General features: G+C 43.5%; 1 protein-coding gene across 3 annotated transcripts in view; it reads right to left on the bottom strand.

Moving 5' to 3' along the window:
• The window catches only part of LOC117177326 (homeobox protein OTX2-A-like), a 643,707-nt gene that overhangs the window by 541 nt on the left and 637,166 nt on the right, over nt 1-6,000 (bottom strand). The window lies entirely within an intron of this gene.

Raw genomic sequence — 6,000 nt, 5'->3', positions numbered from 1 at the left:
TTGAATAAAAAAGTGTTTAATTCAGGCATAGAAAACAATACAGAGCCTAAAATTTGTGCATCAGGACGTACATTATGAGCACTAAATGTAGAATAGATTGATTTATACCTTGGTTACGCCAGCAAGCGAGATAAGTTTAGAAAAAGTATATACTATGAAAAGTTTTAGAACGTTTTAGAATTTCAATTCTTTATACGTTTAGTATCTGACCGTAAATTTGATTCTGTAGATAAGGTGTTTCCTTGTATTAAAAATGAATTTGAGATGTCGAAGGAATGTAAAATGTAAGAAATATATTAATATTTTCCAGTGCTTTCATGCTTGGTATAAATCTGTCAATTTCGTATGTAGAAGCAGTAAGGAGCAACTATGGCTTTCCAGCCGGCGTACCCTTACGCCTCGAAACTTAAAACAGATCTGGCGCCTACCCTCAATCCTTGGCTTTCTGGTCTTTATCTCACAAGGCGCATGTGTTTATTTAAAGTCTATTAATAGAAGATAAGGAGGTATCAAAGAGGGAATTTCGGGGAATTGTATGTTAGTATAAGGATACATTTATTAATGTCTGTAAGATACAATATTCTTAAGTTGCAGTTATGGCTTCTAAGTCCTAAACTGATGTTGAAAAGAATAATGAAGTTATATGATTTTATTTTCAGAACTTTAACCCGATTCTACCCAAAGTAAGATATATGGTACGTTTCACACGTGAAACGAAAATCGCGTTTGCTCCCGTCTTTGAGTTTAAAACCCGCTCGCCCGCCTTATCTTATAGAGGCAACATGCCAGATTGACACTCCCGCGAGGATTTTTTTCGGACAGTTTAGAAGTCAGGTAACGACCCCTTAACGTTTCACAACGATATCTAAAAAAAAATTGGGCGGATTCGGTTCAGTTAAAAATAAAAGAGCAAAAGAATACATTACACATAAACTAAAAAGATTTAATTAAAGATAAAATGCAATCTTGAAAATTAAAAAGATAGAAATTATTACAATAAGGTATGGGCTGTTAATAAGTAGAACACATACACACACATATGAAGTACAACATTTTCTTTATTAGAAGTAGTAACAGTATTAAAATGCTTCACACATTTTTAATATTATTGGTAGTTTCGTGTGTAATCATCTTCTTTCGAAATTTTGTACATATATACAATTTTATTAACATTTGAATTGAATTAGGAATTAGGGGAAAGTAAAGATACTTGTGGAACTAGAACCTACAGGTAAGGGCAGAGCTGAATTGTCGGCGGCCATAAGAGGAGCAGTAGCTGACGGGGATAGCGTGCGCGAGCTCGTTCTTTGCATGGAGCTCGAGGTCTTAGACCTGGATAATACAACATACGCAGGAGAGATTGAAGCGACCGTTCAAAAACACTTAAGTGAGCAAAATGTAGGAGAAATATGGGTCAGTTTTACAAAAACGGCCGTCAGAGAAACTTTGAAGGCCTTCGTTGAGCTGACCGTAGAAAGAGCGTCGAAACTGGTAAGCGCGGGATACCTCAAGGTGGGGTGGGTGTTCTGTCACTTACGCAAGAAAATGGAGCCCATCAGATGCTACTGCTACCTCGGCTTTGGCCATAGGGCAACGAACTGTATGGGGCCTGATAGGACAGAAGGATGCTGGAGGTGCGGCGAAGAGAGTCACAACTCTGCGGAGTGCTCTAGCGCTTCCCAGTGCTTCCTTTGCGCCGCACGAAGTGAGAAGCTCCGGACTGACCATCTAACAGGGTCAATAATGCCTTCACAGGCCAAAAAATGGCCAAAATGGAAGAAGGAGGACAAAAGAACGGAGAATTAGAGGTTCATTAAGGGCAAGAAGGCCAAAAAAGTCCATTAATCAAAATAGAGGAGGTGTGAATTCCCAAGAGCTAGAAAATTGAGAGGCAAAGCCAAACAATGTCGCCCCAAAACAGAAGCGTTACTATAAAAAACCGGCTAGAAGAAACTGACACATGCATTAGGTCAATCCGCCGAACGAGAAATAGAAAAGTCCTACTAGAACTGGGGAAAGAGACGAAGAAAGCCAAAGCCTTTGTAGAGGCTCTACGGAAGCATCTGAGGGACATGGTAACCATGAGAAATCTGGTTCGCACTGTCAGGCTGGAGATTCTAGACATCAAAAGCCTTACCACGAAGAAGCACGTGGATGAAGCAATTCGGAGAGACCTCGGCGCGAAATCAGATGGCGCAAAGGTGAAAATCATGAAAGCCAACAGACAAGAGCAAGTTATTGCCATCGTTGAGCTGAATTAACAACCGGCCAATCAACTGCTCAAAACCGCTCACATTAATTTAGGAATTGACAAGGCGAAAAACAAATAGGCGTGGCAAGATTTCTCCTAGCCAATAATTACAGAAGCGATGAGGTGAATGATCTTTCAGATCAAATAATTCGCGAGAAAAATATCGACCTCCTGACCATCAGCGAGCAATACAGGGATAGGGACTCCCCAATATGGTTCTCGGACTACCTTGACACAGCAGCCATATGAGTGCGAAATCCAAGGTGAATACCGATTGAAGATCATGGCTGTGTAGACCGTTATGTATAGATCAAGAGCAAAGGACTCACCACTGTAAGTTTCTACCTCACTCCAAACGAAAGGATCGGTGGAATGGGCAATGCGCAGAAAAGACTCCCGAGGGAAGCGTATTCTGGAGATAGCTGCAAGACGAGGACTGCTAGTAATAAACATCGGCAAAACTTCTACTTTTAGACGAGCTGGCAAAGCAGGGACGATGCCGGACATTACTCTGGCTTTGGAAGGAGTGGCTCCTCTTATGGGGAACTAGCAGGACTTGGAGGATTATACTGGAAGCGATCACCAGTATATACAGGTCATAAATGAGGCCTGTGAAGCCTTGATGCATACAAGGCAGCAAAAAGGGAACTGGGCAAGGAAACTATGAGGCACATCGTCGACGTACCCTCCCGGACGCGTCCGGCGAGAGAGAATACCGGCGGAAGTCTTAAAAGCAGTAGCACGCGTCTGCCTGCAGATGCTACTAAATATGATGAATGCTTGCTTAACAGCCGGAATTTTTCATAAACAGTGGAAGGTACAAAAACTAGTATTGATTACCAAAGGGAAAGAAGATCTGAATTCCTCATTATTGTACATGCCACTCTGCATGCTCAATACTATGGAGAAACTCATGGAGAAGATGCTGAAGCCTTGTCTGCTAGCAGGCCATCCAGGCAGTGGGTGATCTGTTCAATAGACAGTACGGCTTCAGGAAAGGCCGTTTCACTGAACACGTAATCCAAGAAATAATGGGAACCAACGCTACAGAAGAAGAAGAAAGTTGCTACACTGATAAGATTATTCTGCTCGCAACCCTGGATGTGAAAAATTCTTTCAACTTGGCCAGGTGGGCTGAGGCGATCAGAGCATTGGAGAGATTTCAAGCATTAGAGTACCTAATACGTGTATTTAGAGACTATCTCTCCGACAGGATCTTAATATGCGATACAAAAGAAGGCCCAAGAAAGAAGCAAATCTCATCCGGAGCTGCGCAGAGTTCAATACTCAGCACCGACTTGTGGATCATCTCCGATGATGATATTGTCAGATTAGACATGCTGGAGGATACGTATCTGCTAGAATACGCGGAAGACGTACTTACTGTAATTGCCGCAAGAACAAGGGAGAAACTTAGCATGTACTAGACCGGGCTGCGGAGAAAACGGAGCTGGTCATCGTCACCAAAAAGTACATCCCCCTGCAGATATCCATGGAAGTAGGATTGGCAGAGGCCACAACGAAGGTAGCCATGGAACATTTGGGCATCTGAATGGATCACCGGTTGTTTTTCAACAAGCAAGTCAAGCAGGCAGCAGATAAGGCAGCACGCGTCACTGCGGCACTCAGTAGACTCATTGTTAACGTCAGTGGCCCAAAACTCTGCAAGCACTGACTACTAATGACAGTGCTGCAAAATAAGACGAAACCAGAGAAGTCACCATGGGAGAATGGCAACAACGATGGGGTTCTGACCACCGCGGAAGATGGACCAACAGACTGAGCCTTGAGTTTAGTACCTGGGTAAACTGCAAGCATGGTGAAATAAATTATTATCTGGTGCTATTTTTCTGACGACACGGTTACGGAAATGGTCGATGCGAACCACACTCTGTTTAAGTGTAAACTCTACGCCGAACTCCAACAGAGGCTAGAAAGCGGAATAGGAGAAGTGTCACCGGAAAATATAGCTGAGGTGATTCTCCATAACGAAGAATGGTGGGACAGGGTATTTATCTACGTCGAAACCATTTTATGCAAAAAGAAAGAGGAAGGTCAACTTAACGACTGAAGACATGCTACTATAAATATGATGAAGGCTATTACATAAACCTTAAGCTGCCTAAGGCTGACGAGCCCGGTTGCGGAAAACTAGTTCCGCTGGTGAGGACGATGTGTGCAGTTAGGGGGAGGAAGCTATTGACCAACGATAGTCAACCATGCCCCGCCAAGATGTTCGAAGGCTGAACAGCTATGTGACTAAGCATAGAAGAAAAAAACAGCAGGAACCTTAACAGGTTAAGAAACGGCACCCCCTGAAGTTATGGAAAAGCGGTTCCGGGGAAGGTATTATGCCAAGGAAAAGGTAAAAGACTTCAGGTTTAGTGGGTAGGTGCTGTTTCGGCAAGTCCCATTCTCACCTTCGTTCCTTGTGGACTATACGCCTATCTGTGCATCTTACGTGTATGTATATTATGTTTATATACGTGATGTGTATATATTGGGCTCGTGGTCCCTAGGTGGCGGATAGCGGAATGCTTGCAGGAAACAGAGGGTAAAGCGGAAATAACATAGGTCACGCAAATGAAACAGACTGGGCGAAGGAGACACCGAAAAAAACCCACGATTATTCCCTCCTGCAGCCCACTGGGAGTCCTCCGAACCACGTTTGTCTATCACGCTTACGTAGTGAGGGGCTAGTACTTAGGTCCGAGGATATACCCGCTGCCAGCTGTTTTCGCCCGCCCCTCCATGCATGATGCGCTATCAAATCTTTTATGGCATCGACAAATATACGAAGCCTCACACATAAAGAGAACATAAAAATATGAGTACCAAAGCTCATTGAAGCTCCAGAAGTCATTCGGAGACGTTAAGCAGGCTCAAAGAAGCCTACGAACAGCGAGACGCACAAGTAATAAAGGAGCAGCCACGAGTCCAGCGGAGAATCAGTGTGCCACTCTAATTGGACAGTAGTTAGTTTGCGCAAGCCCTAAAAAAACGTGCTTGGAGAAAACGGCTCAGTCCAGAGTATGGTTCTAAAAACATCCTTGTAAATCAGAGACCTGGATGGCTACACTACCCGAGAAGAGTTGCAGGCGGCCCTGAAACGTGATCTTAAGGAATTTACAGGTGACCTAAAGATCTTCGTCAACAAGCTTAATAGCAGAGGCCAGTCATTTTCTGTGGTAAAAATAACTTGCAAAGCGGCAAAGGAGCTTATTAAGACAGATCGCATAACAGTAGAGTGGATGAATTGCCAAATAAGAAGAAGTTTACAGGTGGGACGATGCTTCAAATTTCTCGGCTATGGGCTTCGTTCCAAGAACAGTAAGGGTCCAGATAGGAACCGAGTATGTTTTAAGTGCGTCGCGCATAAGCAGAAAGGAGCGAGCTGCAACTGCGAGGTTCTGTGTATTCTCTGCACAGGGTTAAAGTTGCCGGAGGATCAACTGAAGTATTTTCTAGAGTCAGGCAAGTTCCAAGTATTGAGAAATGCTTTAGACAGAGCCAAAGAAAACCGCCAAATATGCTGAAAGTACTGCAAGGCAATCTACATCGAAGCCAAATAGCGAATGACATACTGAACCATACCAGGTATGAATAGCAGGCCGATCTACTAACCTTAAGCGAGCAATACCAGGTCAAAAATAGTCCAAACTGCTACAAGGACAAGCTTGGTACAGCTGCAATATGGGTGTCAAACGCTACGAAAATACCATTTGAAGAATATTGATCTGGCAAAGGTT

The sequence above is a fragment of the Belonocnema kinseyi genome, chromosome 7, assembly GCF_010883055.1.
Source record: "Belonocnema kinseyi isolate 2016_QV_RU_SX_M_011 chromosome 7, B_treatae_v1, whole genome shotgun sequence".
In the NCBI taxonomy this organism is placed as follows: Eukaryota; Metazoa; Arthropoda; class Insecta; order Hymenoptera; family Cynipidae; genus Belonocnema; species Belonocnema kinseyi.
This window is presented reverse-complemented; position numbering and strand designations above follow the sequence as displayed.